This window comes from Podarcis liolepis (assembly GCF_965112155.1).
Source record: "Podarcis liolepis genome assembly, chromosome: 16".
Lineage (NCBI taxonomy): Eukaryota > Metazoa > Chordata > Lepidosauria > Squamata > Lacertidae > Podarcis > Podarcis liolepis.
The window spans coordinates 6,719,878-6,735,418 of record NC_139567.1 but is presented as its reverse complement, the minus strand read 5'-3'; the positions used below and the strand labels follow the sequence as shown (position 1 = coordinate 6,735,418).

General features: G+C 49.3%; 1 long non-coding RNA gene across 1 annotated transcript in view; it reads right to left on the bottom strand.

Moving 5' to 3' along the window:
• Positions 1–15,540, bottom strand: part of LOC310695837 — a 26,235-nt gene extending 10,695 nt beyond the window's left edge. The window contains exon 1 of the long non-coding RNA XR_014520267.1: positions 15,401–15,540. This is a non-coding gene — a long non-coding RNA (uncharacterized lncRNA). The remainder of the gene's footprint in view (positions 1–15,400) is intronic.
• Between the last annotated feature and the right edge of the window lies 1 nt (position 15,541).

Below are 15,541 nucleotides of genomic sequence, written 5' to 3'. Positions count from 1 at the left end.
TGTGGGGGGGGGGAAGGGGGGTTGGCAAGCAGGGGCATCAAGCCCTACTGTATACATAAATATGTTAGCAACTTGAAGCTTTTACTACAAGGAAGTACAATAAGTGGTGTTAGTGATATGCAAAGATGTTGATGTATAATGATGGTGCTAAAATGAGCTGTGCTTGTTCTTACTGCTTCTAGATGATGGGTTAGAGCAGGCATGGGAGAACCTCGGACCTATGGGCCGGATTAGGCCAGCTGGGCTCCTAATTTGCCTGCAAGGTTGTTTTCCTTACCAGGCCCACATCTCATGTCAGTTCTGGGACAAGAAAAGTCATGGTTGCAAAGGAACCATTGGGAGTGGTAGAATCGTTTCTCTGCAAGCAGGGCTTACAGCTGGTGCCAAATTTAAATTTAGTGCTGAATGCAAGCCTTCTGAAGGTGGCAGCTCCCATTAAGAGTCACTTTGGTGTACTAGGAAATAGTCTTGGCTTGAAACGGCAAAACATGGTTTCAGTTCCCTGAAGCTTATGCCATGAAACTTAATGACCTTGGGCCAATATAATCTGTCAGCCTCACCTGTTAGTTAATTGCATTCTCTGTTGTGTGCCATCAAAGTTTTTGGAAAACATCAAAGAAGAAATTAAAGTAGCTATTAGAACAAATAAGATTGGAATTTCTTAACAGGTTTAGTAAAACAATTAAAATGAACATACATTTCACGATCTGTCCTTCCAGTGAGCACTCAGGGCTGATTTCCTTCAGAATGGATACTGTCAGAGCTGCTTGAAGATCCTAGCTCACAGAGGATCACGCTAGCCAGCGATCATTAAGTAAAAGTCTTTATTGAATTACAGTTTCCATTCTCACGCTGCTGCGGGCAACTCTACGTCTAGTAGCTAGATCGGCGAAGCTCCGTCTGAGTTCCCGCCCCGTGTGCACCAACTTAATATCCTAGCCTTGCTCCACCTTTTCCGCCTGACCGTCCTCCTCTGGGTCCCTCTACCCCCCGGGGCTTCTTCCTTCCGGGATTCTTCTGACGCTGACCCGGACCCTCCTGCCTCCTTGCGCCGGGCTTTAGGACCTGGCTCCCTTTCGGGGCTGCTTACTGCGCCGCCTTCCTCTGCATCTGAACTTGGCGCGCGCGCCCAACCTTCCACTTTCCTCTTAACCGTTTCTTCGCTCCCCGATGGAGGTGTGGCCACTCCTGACTCATGTCCTCCCTCCTGTGGTGAGCTGCCAGCGCTTCCCCCCTGGCTCCCTTCCTCTTCCCTGCTTCCTGGCGGTGACGCTGGTCCCGATTTCCAGCTGCTCCCCCCTGAGTCCCCTCTGGCTCTATCTTCCTGGGGTGCCCCCCTGGACTCCCCCCTTGCCCTGGCTACTGGTGCTCCTTTCTGTGAATCCTCTGATTCACTGGAAAGACTGGGAGATCTCGGGTCGTCGTCATCACTCATCTTTTCTTCTGCCTCCTCCCCTTCGCTCTCTGTTTCCTCCCTTGCCCGTGCCTCTGCTCCTAAACCCCTGACATCCATCCCCCCCTCGAAGCCCCCCATTCCCCCCTCCCCTCCTTCCGGTGCTGGAGCTGGGGGCTGCTGTTGCAAAGGGACGAACGTCGGATATCGGTCGCTTCCCGTGGCGGGCCTCCATCTGAAGTCTCGCGGGTCTTCCTCCCTGCTCTCGTCGACAACGGTCACCTCCGCTTCCATCTCTGTGCCGCCGTGCTCGAAACCAGGGTCGTCCCCGAAAACGTCCATGTCCGCCTCTCCCTCACTTCCTCCTGGCGGTGTTGCTCGTCCTGGGCCTTCCAACCACCGTCTGCGGAACTGCTCCTCTGGTCTATCGTCCCACCAATACGAGGGTTCTGATGCAGATCCCGAGGGTGACCCCTCCGGGGAACGGACGTCTTGTGTCGGTTCCTCGTCCGATTCGAACCCCCGGAAAGTGGTGGCCGAAAGCGTGGGCGTGAAAAGCCAGTCGTCGAAAAAGTCTGCTGGCATAGGTCTATGGGGAAAGAGGGCATGAAACTCGTCTTTGAGGAGAGGTTCGTCCAAGGCGTAGCCCGGCACCCAGCTGTTCGCACTGGCCGGGGTGCCCTCCTTGGCGAGAAAGTATTCTACCCCCTCTTCCCCCCATCTGGAGTCCAAAATCTCCGTGACTTCGTTGATGCGCTCCTTCCGTGCCACTCCCGCGTGCCCTGTTCTGTCTCTGACCGGACTCGGCGCCGTTCCGGGTTCCTGGAACCTGTGCGGTGCCTTGTAGGGAGTGAGCACCGATCTGTGGAATACCGGATGCATTCTGGAACCCTCCGGAAGTGCCAGTCTGAAAGCTACCGGGTTGACCTGCTCTTCGACTTGGTAGGGCCCCAGTTGTTTATGCCCTAGTTTCTTCTTGGCCAACGACCTGGCCGGCACTGCGTGGGCTGCTAACCAAACCCAGTCTCCCACGTGGAGCTCTTCGCCAACCCTTCTGTGCTTGTCCGCTTGTACCTTGTATGCGTGCTTGGCCAGCTCCAGGTGGCGCCTCAGCTGATCGTGGACTTCCTGCAGCTCCGACGCGAACGCATCCGCTGTCTGCGGCTCCCCCTCCCCCATTCTTTCCAGCCCCGGGAAGGTTCTGGGGTGCCTCCCGTTGTTGGCGAAGAACGGCGTGACCCCCGTGGACACGTGCTTCGTGTTGTTGTAGGCGAACTCGGCAAGCGGCAGGTAATCCACCCACGTCGCAGGCTGTTGATTTGCATAACATCTCAGGTACTGCTGCATGATGGCATTGACCCGCTCCGCTTGCCCGTTGGTCTGCGGGTGTCTCGCCGACGCCAGGTTGATCTTGACGTTCAGGAAGCCCATCAGCTTCTGCCAGAAATTCGAGATGAACTGCCGCCCCCGGTCGGACAGAATAGACCGTGGCAGACCATGAACCTTGAACACGTGGTCTATGAACAGTTTGGCGGTTTGCTCCGCCGTGGCCACCTTAGCACACGGAATGAAATGCGCCATCTTGGAAAACAGGTCCACCACCACCAGCACCGCCGTCTTGCCCCTCGAGCTGGGCAGATCCGTGACAAAGTCCAGTGCCACCCTTTCCCAAGGTTCGACCGGAGTTTGCAGCGGTTCCAACAGTCCGGCCGGCGGTTTGTGCACTGGTTTAGCCCTCTGGCAGGTGTCACACCTCGCCACGTAGTCTGCGACCTCCCCTCTCATTCCAGGCCACCAGAAGTCCCTGGCTACTAATTCCACCGTCTTCTCCTTGCCAAAGTGCCCGGCCGTGGGCGCGTCGTGCAGCTGCTGCAGCACCTTGGCGCGAAGGTCGTCTCCCGGCACGTAGATGGCCCCTTTACGGATGAGCAATCCATCTCGTAGCTGGAAACCGTCGGCCGCAGCCGTGCCCCTTTGCACCTCTGCCATCTTTGCTTGCGCGAAGGAGTCATCCTGCAACGCCCGTCGCACCGCCTCCAGGTCCACGGTGGCCGCGGCGCACGCCCATACTGTTGGTGCGAAGATGTGCATGGCTGCCGCTGGCGTTGCGTCCTCCAGATACTGTGGCTTACGGGAGAGGGCGTCCGCCATGATGTTAGTGTCCCCCGGGACATACTCTATGCGGAAGTCGAAGTTCGCAAAAAACTCAGCCCAACGTATCTGCCTCTGGTTTAGGAACTGTGCCGTGCGCCAGTGCTCCAGATTCTTGTGGTCCGTGCAAACCTGCACCGTGTGCTTGGCGCCGATCAGGAAGTGCCGCCACGCTTTGAACGCTGCATGAATGGCCAGCAACTCCCTGTCCCAGATGGTGTAGTTCTGCTCGGACTTGCTGAGCTTCCTGGAGTAAAACGCCGCCGGTCGCCACACCCCCTGCTGGTCCTTTTGCAGCAGGACCGCCCCCACGGCTCTGTCTGAGGCGTCTGTCTCCACCCTCATCGGCCTGCTGGGGTCGACGTGAAGCAGCTGCTCTTCCGACGCGAAGAGACGCTTGAGTGCCTGAAAGGACTGCTCCGCCTCTTCTGTCCAAACGAACTTCTTTTTCTTGGAGCTAAGCGTGTCTGTGATGGCCGCTGTCTGCATAGCGAAGCCCTTGATAAACTTGCGATAGAAGTTCGCAAAGCCGACAAACCTCTGGACCTCCTTCCGGTTGCGTGGACTCTTCCAATCCAATACCGCGCGAACCTTGGCGCTGTCCATGGCGAGCCCCTTGTCAGACAACTTGTAGCCCAGAAAATCCACCTCCGTCACGTCAAATTGGCACTTCTCCAGCTTGGCGTAGAGCCTATGTTGCTTCAGTCTGGTCAGCACTTCCTTGACGTGTCTGTCATGCTCCTGCTGCGATTCCGAAAAGATCAGGATGTCATCTAAGAAACAGACGCACGTCTTGTAGAGAAGTCCCGCCAACACGTGATGCATGAAAGCTTGAAAAATGTGGGAGCCATTTTGCAATCCAAAGGGCATAACTCTGTATTCGTAGGTCCCCAGTGGCGTGAACATGGCCGTCTTCCACTCATCTCCCTCCCGCATACGAATGAGGTTGTACGCCCCTCGCAGGTCTAACTTGGTGAACACTTTTCCCTTCCGCACCTTCGCCAGGAGGTCGTCGATTCGGGGCATGGGGAAGTCCGACGGCTTGGTCCCATTGTTCAAAACGCGGTAGTCCACGACCAGTCTTTTTTGGGGCGTGTCTCGCTTTTTAACAAAGAATACTGGACTGCCCCCCGCTGCCTTGGACTCTCGGATGAAGCCGCGCTCCAAATTGTGATCTATGAACTGTTTGAGTTCCTGCAGCTCGTCCTCGGACATGGAATACAGTTTCCCCTTAGGCAGCGCCACCCCCGGCAGCAGGTCAATCTTGCAGTCATATGGTCTGTGAGGGGGCAGCCTGTCCGCCTCCTTCTCGCAGAAAACTTCCAAAAATTCTGCGTACTTGTGGGGAATCGCTTGCAGCGTGCCTAGCAGCAGCTGTGACTCCTCTTCCTCTCCTTCCTGCCGGGGCACGATGCAGTGTTCAGCACAAAAGGAAGAGCCGAAGATCAGCTGCCTCTGGTACCAAGCCAGCGTAGGGCTGTGCTTGTCCAGCCAACTCATTCCCAATACAATGGGCGTATCCGATAGTTGAGTGACATTGAAGCTGATGATTTCTTTGTGATTCCCAAGTCGCATCGCCATGGGCGGCGTCTGCTTCACCACTTGCCCCCCTAGCAACTCCCTGCCATCCACCGTGACAACCTGCAGGGGCAGTGTGGCCGGCAGCAACTGTATAGCGTGCTTGTCGACAAAGTCCTGCCCTATAAAGTCCGCGTTGCTGCCCGAGTCAACTGTGATGGGCACGTCAGTGGTGATTCCATTGGGCAGCTGGAGAGATGCGGTGAGCCTCACCACTGGTTTGGGCGGGAGGGGGTTCACGGGCTGTAAAACCTCTGGGGACTGCGTCACTAACACGTCTGGCTGGGCCCCAGGGCCTCTTCCTCCAGCCAGACTGCGTCGTTTCCCTGCAGTGGTTCCCCTTGCTGCGGTGCTGCAGTCACCATTGCCGAGGCTGCAGTAAGCTTGTGGAGCCTCTGGGGACACTCTTTTGCCATATGCCCTGGCTCCTCACAGACGTAACACTTCCTGTTCCCTCTAGGAGGCTTCGCTTTCACTGCTGCCGGTGCTAGGGCTCTGGTTGCTGACTGAGCCCGTGCACCTCCAACCTCCATAGGTTCGACTCCTCCTCCTGGCGGAGGCGTGGATTGCGTCCGCGCTGCTTCTCTGGGAAGGAAGGAGGGGCCCCTGGCTGGTTCGCGCTCTCCACGCCCTTCGTCCCTGCTCCACGGACGTCCTTCCAGCCTCACCCCCACTGCCAGTGCCCTCTGAACGACCTCCTGGGTGGTTCGGGGTCTCTCCCCCCTCGCGATCTCATCTTTAATCGAGTTGTGCAGCCCCTCCCAAAAGAGGTCTCTTACAGGAGCCGAATCTCTGTCCCATTCCAGGGCACTGACCAAGGCGAAAAAGCGGGCATGATACTGCCTGACGCTGGCCCTCCCTTGTCTCAGCCCATGCACCTCCTTCCGTGCAAGATCCACGTCAATACTTGATAAAAAACACCCATCCATCGCTTTAATAAAGGCATCTGCATTCTGGAGCGCCGGATCCTTATCCCTCCATAAATTGCGTAGCCATGCTTTCGCATCCCCATGCAAATGGGACATGATGAATCCCACTCTCTCTTGCTCATCTCTAAAGTCTTTATGCAGCAGTTGCAGTGCGCACAGTACGTCGGCTCTAAAGTTGGGATACTGTTGCAGGTTCCCATCGAAGTGAGAGACCAGCCCGCCTGTCCGTCTCGCCAACCCAATTCCCTCCTGCCGGGGTGTCTGCTTTGTCAGCACGTCTAACCTGACCTGGAGATCCCTGCAGGCGGCAGCTGCCTCCTCCTCTCTCTTCCTGGATGCGAGGGCCTCGGCATTCAGTTGTGACACTGCTTTTCTGAGTTCCTCTATCTGCTGCTCAGCCGTCATGTCGTCTGCCGTTCGTGAGCTTGCTAGTAGGCACCTGTTTCTCTCCCCTCCTCGAGGCTGTAGATGCCCACAATTGTGAGACGGAGCTTACTGTCAGAGCTGCTTGAAGATCCTAGCTCACAGAGGATCACGCTAGCCAGCGATCATTAAGTAAAAGTCTTTATTGAATTACAGTTTCCATTCTCACGCTGCTGCGGGCAACTCTACGTCTAGTAGCTAGATCGGCGAAGCTCCGTCTGAGTTCCCGCCCCGTGTGCACCAACTTAATATCCTAGCCTTGCTCCACCTTTTCCGCCTGACCGTCCTCCTCTGGGTCCCTCTACCCCCCGGGGCTTCTTCCTTCCGGGATTCTTCTGACGCTGACCCGGACCCTCCTGCCTCCTTGCGCCGGGCTTTAGGACCTGGCTCCCTTTCGGGGCTGCTTACTGCGCCGCCTTCCTCTGCATTTGAACTTGGCGCGCGCGCCCAACCTTCCACTTTCCTCTTAACCGTTTCTTCGCTCCCCGATGGAGGTGTGGCCACTCCTGACTCATGTCCTCCCTCCTGTGGTGAGCTGCCAGCGCTTCCCCCCTGGCTCCCTTCCTCTTCCCTGCTTCCTGGCGGTGACGCTGGTCCCGATTTCCAGCTGCTCCCCCCTGAGTCCCCTCTGGCTCTATCTTCCTGGGGTGCCCCCCTGGACTCCCCCCTTGCCCTGGCTACTGGTGCTCCTTTCTGTGAATCCTCTGATTCACTGGAAAGACTGGGAGATCTCGGGTCGTCGTCATCACTCATCTTTTCTTCTGCCTCCTCCCCTTCGCTCTCTGTTTCCTCCCTTGCCCGTGCCTCTGCTCCTAAACCCCTGACAGATACGTTTGATCTTCTTGCAGTCCACGGGACTCTCAAGAGTCTCCTCCAGCACCATAATTCAAAAGCATCAATTCTTCGGTGATCAGCCTTCTTGATGGTCCAGCTCTCACTTCCATACATCACTACTGGGAAAACCATGGCTTTAACTATACAGACCTTTGTTGGCAAGGTGATGTCTCTGCTTTTTAACATGCTGTCTAGGTTTGCCATAGCCTTTCTCCCAAGGAGCAGGCGTCTTTTAATTTCGTGACTGCTGTCACCATCTGCAGTGATCATGGAGCCCAAGAAAGTAAAATTTCTCACTGCCTCCAATTCTTCCCCTTCTATTTGCCAGGAGGTGATGGGCCCAGTGGCCATGATCTTCGTTTTTTTGATGTTGAGCTTCACACCATATTTTGCACTCTCCTCTTTCACCCTCATTAAAAGGTTCTTTAATTCCTCCTCACTTTCTGCCATCAAGGTTGTGTCATCTGCATATCTGAGGTTGTTGATATTTCTTCCGGCAATCTTATTTCCGGCTTGGGATTCATCCAGTCCAGCCTTTCGCATGATGAATTCTGCATATAAGTTAAATAACCAGGGAGACAATATACAGCCTTGCCGTACTCCTTTCTCAATTTTGAACCAATCAGTTGTTCCATATCCAGTTCTAACTAGCTTCTTGTCACACATAGAGATTTCTCAGGAGACAGATGAGGTGATCAGGCACTCTCATTTCTTTAAGAACTTGCCATAGTTTGCTATGGTTGACACAGTCAAAGGCTTTTGCATAGTCAATGAAGCATGGAATACAATAATCCTTTGTGAACTTACTGTTGTGTGATGTGGTTTATGAGTATGTGTTATGTAAAACAATGTCTTAAATATCTTGCACTAGCTAATGGGTCAAATGATCATTTCTTCACCCAACACTTCATGGCAGTCCATTTACAATTCTGCTGAGACTGTTGAGCGGAAAGATTGTGCAGGGTCAGTCATGCAATTCACGGACTTGATTCTAACAAATGAAAGAGCAGCAGGGTTGCCAAAAACTGGTCTGAGACTGATTTGTTTTGAAAGCCATGAGCCTTTGTGAATGAATGGATGGCAGTGAAACATCTTAGCACTAACTGGTACCTTTTATGCAACAGCCCTGTTGCAGTAACCCTAAGTGGCAGTACAGTGAAAAGGGCATGAAAATTGTGCATTGTTGGCTGGTCTTCAGTTCCTTGTAAACAAGGGTTTTATGACATCATTTACATCAATTCCATGCCAGTATGTATTAGTACAATGAGTTTGCCACTCATTGAATTTCTGTCAAGTAAAGACCCATCTTGCCTTTGGGTGTCTGTGGAAAGAAAATGGATTTATTTCCTGCCTTTCCTCTCAATAACTCAAGGTGGCTAACAAGGGAAAACCATAAATCAGCAGTGTAAAACAGCTTACAATGGCCTTCCCCCACTTGGTGCCCTCTAGATGTCTTGGAATACAGCTTTCATCAACACACTCGGTGAGATTATAATAAAGGATATAGCAGACCATGAGAGAAGAGATGAGATGGGCATTGGGAGTTCCAAAGTCTAGGTGCAGCTACAGAAAAAAGTCCCTGCCTTGTTCACAACTAAGCCTGTTTCTGGGAATGCTGGGAACGCAGTTGCCTTTAACTACAAACTGAATCTCATTTCTCCTCTGTCCCTGGTTGGGATACACAAGAGGGCATCTGAAGATAATCTCAAAAGGTAAGTAGGCCCATATGTGAGGTGGCCCTTTGAATATCCCAGTCCTAAATGGTTCAGACCTTTAAAGCTTCTTACCAGCACTTTTCACTAATGTCCAGAAACATGGGAAGCCAGTGCAGCTGCTGGACAAGGGAATTACATGCTCCCTATTTGCAGCTCCTGTTAACAGCTTGGCTGCCACATTGTTTTATAATTTTAAGTTTTCCATTTTAACAATCCAATAAAAACCACATTAAAACATTCCAAATTATGATACAATAAAAAAGCCAGATATTCAATGCCAAATTATATATCTCACATTCTGGACAAGTTATTTCTGAGAATACTTCAAAGGCTATATGTAGAGCGAACTGCGGTAATCCAGATGTGATGCAACTAAGGCATCTGTCATTGCCATGGCCAGATTTGAAGGCTGTTTATCTCCTGCCTCCATGTTGCAAAATAATGCAACCACTGCTTGTAAATGTTGTTCTTTAAGAAGCCTTTGACTGATCTAGAAGATGTGAGGTACAAATGTGTTTCCTTTTTCCCTGTAGCTCCTACTTCTTAAAACCCCTGTTATTCACTTAGCTGGACGTGAAGTGTATATATACTCCCAAGTCACCAGCCACTGCACAAACATTTTAGAAATCAACCTGTGGTGAAGGACAAAATCTAGCATCCCATGTTGATCAAGCGATTCACAAGACTGAGTGGCAGATGCAACTTTAGATAGGATGCATCGGAATAAAAAATACAATGGAAGAAAAAAATGGGCATCTTTTTGAGTATATCTGCCACTTTGGTCTTGGACACTAAGAATCACAAGTTTGGCAAATATGTTTTTCGCTGAGTAATAGTTCCAGTATTTTAACCGAGAGGGCAGATCCTTAGTATTCTCCATCTTCTCAGAGTATTGTGAAAGAATGATGTCAATCAACATCTGATGAACTCCTTCTACCGGTCCACAATAGAAAGTGTCCTTTCATACTGCATCGTGGTGTGGTACGCTGGATTGATATCAACTGATAGGAAGTGCCTACTGAGGGTGGTGAATACAGCACAAGATATTATGGGCTATCCCATGAATGCACTGGATGACATCACGGAAGAACATTGCCTCAGGAGAGTGAGGAAAATTCTCAGGAATGATTCACACCCTGTCCGGCACTTTCTTGATCTCCTGCCTTTGAGCAGAAAATATAGAAACATGATTAGTCTCACCAACAGGGTAAAGAACAGATTCTATCCGTGGGATGTTAGGCTGCTGAATGAAAAGATAACAACAGGGCAACTGACTTTTGGGTTTGGTGGGTGTGCGTCAGTAAATGAGGGGAATTAAGACTAAGAGAGCTGAGTGGGGGGTGCTCGTGTAATCTCACTGTATACAAGTTGTAAAAGTGACAATAAAGTATTTCAATTTCAATTCTGCTTTCCTAAATTGAGCTGGGGTTTTACAATAATAAAAAGTAGACCAGCAACTTAAAATCGTAATTTTTATTTCAGAGAGACAGAATACCACAGCCTACAGAGGGATGAGGAATTCTTGGTCCTCCAGATGTTGGACTCCAGCTTACATCAGCCCCAAGCAGTGTTGCCAGAGGCCAGGAATGATGGGAGTGTAGTCCAACAGTTGGAGGACCAAAAGTTCCCCACCCAGCCTAGTCAGAAGGCAGTATCGCTGAATTTCAATGCAACTCTGGTACTACTTATGCCAACTTTGAAACACAATTTAAGTACAATTATGTTTTACGTACAAGACTCCAGCCAGAGACTCAAAGGGATGTATACTATGGAGACAAGTCTGCCTAGCTACATATTTTAAACTTGCTGCTTTGCCCTTGACGACCTGTAGAACTCTCCAGACCGGGAAAGTAACTATCCGCATTAGGGTGCTTTAAATTGGGAAACACCTCAACAGTTCTCCTCTTTGCTTCAGTCACCTAGACTAGTTAATCCCCATAGGGTAATGAGCTGAGCTGAGAGTTTTCAACATCTGCCCCCTGGATGTGTGTGTGTGTGTGTGTGTGTGTGTGTGTGTGCGTGCGTGCGCGTGTGACTTGTGCTTGAGAGTTTCCACACTCTCTTTAGTCTTGGTCTCACCTTTCACTGACAAGAGGCCAATGGCGGGTTAGCTAAGAACAAATGCAGCTTTTCAGGCCCCAAAAGACTAGCTACCTCTGTCCAAGGAAGGGACAGAACATTTCCTGTCAAGTTATTCTACTCCTCAGGTTCAATTTAGTCCAGTCACTAGGGAGGGAAATGTTCAGAGCTCTGCTACTAAGACTTGTGGTGTGTGGTGATGGTAGAGGCAGGCAGTGAGCAGTTGTGATTGGGCTTAATTCCACCCAACTGCATTAAAACATCTTGTACATGCAAAGGTAGAAGAAAGGTATACAACTACTCTCTACCTAAGTTAGCCATGTACAGTGGTACCTCGGGTTACATACGCTTCAGGTTACATACGCTTCAGGTTATAGATTCTGCTACCCCAGAAGTACCTCGTGTTAAGAACTTTGCTTCAGGATGAGAACAGAACTCATGCTCTGGCGGCGCGGCGGCAGCAGGAGACCCCATTAGCTAAAGTAGTGCTTCAGGTTAAGAACAGACCTCCGGAACGAATTAAGTACTTAACCCGAGGTACCACTGTATACTAATTTCAGTGGGTCTACTCCAAGTATGACCAGTGTTGGATACAATCATATACCAATATGTATATATATATTAATGTATCACACCTTAAGTAAAACTAATGTGTCCATTTTGTTGACTATTTCTGATGATTTCAAATAATCTTCTAATGGAGGGTATGTGTGCATGTGGTCCCCGATAATATCCACCTTTCTGAATTTCAGAGCCCCCTTTATATGCCAAGGATGCAGATTAGCTGGAGATGGGTTCTATCCCCAAAATATCAGGAGCTCATGAAAAAATTCTGTATAGGCAATATGTAATAGTCTGGTTAGCCATTAACTCTTCTCTGTCTTTGCAGATAAGGTCCAACACAGTTGTCATTGGTAGGACTTTGGGCTGAGACGGTAAAATGATCTATTTTTAGATGGGTTGTGAATTGTCTTGTGGTTGGAAAAGGAAGATTAGCATCAAATTGCAAAACATTTCTTTCTAAAATGGGCTCCATGGATCAGAAATAACAATGTGTGGTGCAAGCTGTATTTGTCAGCAGTTTAAAGTGTATGAAGGGTCAACAATGAGGTAACTAACTTAATGCAGTTATTTTTTTGAAACTTTGAGGGAATTTCCTAAGAGAAGGGTGGTGGTGATATTAGGGATTATGCTGATGTTGGACCAAGCCTGTTTTAGCCTATCTGTTCTTGTCAACAGATTGTGGGTGTTGGTACCTTAATCCTGTCGTAACTCTTTAGCTAAGACTAAGTCCTGATGGCAAGAACAAGACTTTGCCTCTGACTCCCAAGCTGTCCTAAAATTTAGGGAAATAGGCTTGTACCCAATGTTAGTTCTACACAAAGTAGACCCATTGAACTAATGGACATAACTAATTTAAGTCCACAAATTTCAACAGGTTTACTCTGAGTAGAACAAACATTGGATAGAACCCAGAAGATGCCATATACCAAGTCAGACCTATTGATCCATCTAGGTCAGTAATTGTCTACAGCAGCTCTCCAATGTTTCAGGCAGGTGACATTCCCAAACCAATCTGGAAATGCTGAGCATCGAACCTGGGACTTTATGCATCCAAAATAGATGCTCTACCACAGGGCTTTAACCCGTCTCCAAATCTGCATCTCCGATTTGGGATGGAGCTTTGGTTTTCCACACCAGGCCAATGAAAGCCTATGGCAGTACATGAAAGCAACAGCTGCACACCACCCCAACATTCCACAAAAATGGGGATGTGATTGCAACATCTCACTTTCCACACTAAAATTATTGCCTAGGCTTCTCCCTTGCATGCCATGTTACAGAATGTGGTTCTCTGCCTGCTGTATTGGTTTACTTGGAAAAAAACGCCTTACTGTGGCATTCAGATAGGTTAATGTTAGGGTAAGGAGAAATTTGATTCAGATCATATTTAAATATGACTCTACCAAATCTGCACAGCAGAACCAAAACAGAGCCATCCTCTGAAATTCACACCTATTCAAATTTTGTAATGTACGTCTCCAACCAACCAATGTTTATAAAAATGCCTTTATTAGAGGAAACTGCATTAAAATGGATATGTTTAGGAGAATTTTGCACTAAAATGATACCAGTTTCATGAGGATTTCTTTCTTTCTTTAGCAAATTGCTGCGGAAATGTGGAAAACAAATTTAAGATGGGAAAAATGTGAAACTGACAGATCCTTCCATCCCTACTTATGTGCAAACAATCATACAAACAAGCAAGGGAGAATCGGGGCATGCAGCTAAGCCCCACCCTTTCCAAAGCATGACCATCATCCATCCTATTTACAGCTCTGCACAAGTATAAGGGCAAAGGTCCAAAATGCAATCAGGGCCCCTCTATGAGTAAAGGAGACATTCTGTCACAGACCTTTGCCCTGAAAGTCATAGAGGGCTGTAAACTTGATGGTGATATGCCAGAGGACACACACGTTCCTTGTCCATTTGAATGCCCTCAAATGGTTCCTGTCTTCCATGGATTTAAAAGCTCAGCAAGTGAAATGTTCTTTTGGTCAAGCAAAGAAAAACAGACCTGCTGGTTCACCCCAAAGGCTATTCTGTTCCCACAATGGCCAGTTTTGGGGAAGCCAATAACCAACATATAAGTGAAAAGCCCTCTCACAATTGTGGGGGGGGACGGGACATAACTGTCCTATGCTCCCAACAATTCGCAATGTACCTCTGAAGCTGTAATAAACTGGTTTGGACACAATACTAAACCATGAACAAGCCTGTTCTTATCTCCCTCCTCCCTGACTTCGAGGAAGCAGTCAAGGTATCTACTAATGTTTTCAACTGAGTGCAGTTTATTTTGTCTAACTGGGTCCAACTGTGGTTAGTTTTAATGAAGATTTAGCTGAAACAAGTAGGACCAGAAATCACATTTTGTTACAACAAACCAGTGTACATTAATCATTTTGTCCTGGTTTGGATGAAAGGACAAAATGTGGTTAGTTGAAAATGGAGATGTTCCAGCTCTCTTCCTTGAAGCACTGAAAGGGAAGTGGAATACACAAGTCTAAGTGTCAGTCACATAATGTTTGTTTAGTATTAGGGCTGCTCAGTCTCTATGTATAACAGCAGGCTGTGCATACACATGCATTTTATGTATAACAGTGCAGAAGTGGGGAATCTGCAGTCAGTCCTCCAGCTGTTGGGGCTCCAGTTCTGATCAGCCCCAGCAGTCTCATCAACATTTGGAGGGCCAAATGTCCCCCTCCCTGGCCCATGCCAGAGACAAGATGCACACCCTCACAAAGACTTAAGTGAGTCAAATCCTGCACTCAAGTCTAGCAGCTCTTACAATCAGCATTTTAACAATGAATTGTCCAAAGGGCAAAAAACTAGGACCGGAATTTCTGGAAGCAGAAGTATAGGTTGTCTTTGGGTAACAGGACTTGTTGGTTATGGAACTTCCCCAGTTCCATATGGTTGTATGCTAATTTTGTGCTGATGCAGCCCTCTGCATTGTTTCAGCTGTCAATTGCTTGTATTTGTCTTTGATTGCTTTTAATTTGTGAACTGCCCAGTGGAGAATGATTAACTGGATGGTATATACCCCCCCCCCCATAAAAATATGTTGCCCTGAGCTCCTTGGAGGGAAGGATATAAACATAAGACTGAAGTCCTTTATGCACTTCCTGGGAGTAAAGCTTATTGAATGAAGAACAGCAATTGCAGAACACAGCAGCTTCCCAGGTGTCTATGCAAAGCTCCAGAAGCAGGATGGGACCATAACAGCACTCTCCCACTTGTGAACGCCAACAACAAATATTCAGAAGCACCGATACAAGAGGTAACACACAGCCATGACTATGCAGTCATCGACAGCTTTATTGTCCATAAATTTGTATAATCCATCTAAGTTGGTGGTTGTCACTAAATGCTGTGGGAGCCAATTCCATCCTTTTAACAATGTGCTGTATGAAGAATTGCTTCCTTCTGCCAGTCCTAAATGACTCTCAGTTCTAGTATTAAGAAAAGAACGCTATATCCTTTTCCACTAAAAACCAGTAACAGGGAAAATACACAGTTTACTCTCCCTCTTGCCCTTTATTCTTAAGGCTCTTGGCGGCTAGGTTCTACCTGAGTGTGTCTCTCCATGTCAGGGACTGGGAATCACAAGTTGGGAGTGTTATTCCGGGCGCAGGTCCTCCTGACGGGCTTCCCCATATGCGCCACAGGACCACTGTGGCGCAGTCAGGACCTGGGTTCAAATCCCCACCTGGACGGGTTACCTCAGGCCAGCCTACCTCGCAGGGTTGTCTGTGAGGGTCACTGCGCCACCTTGAGCTCCTTGGGATAACAAAGGCGGGGTCTTAAAACGATCCGTCTGGCCACGGCGAGAGCGGCCTTGGGCCTCCTCTCGCGTTCTCCTCCTCCTCCTAGCAACC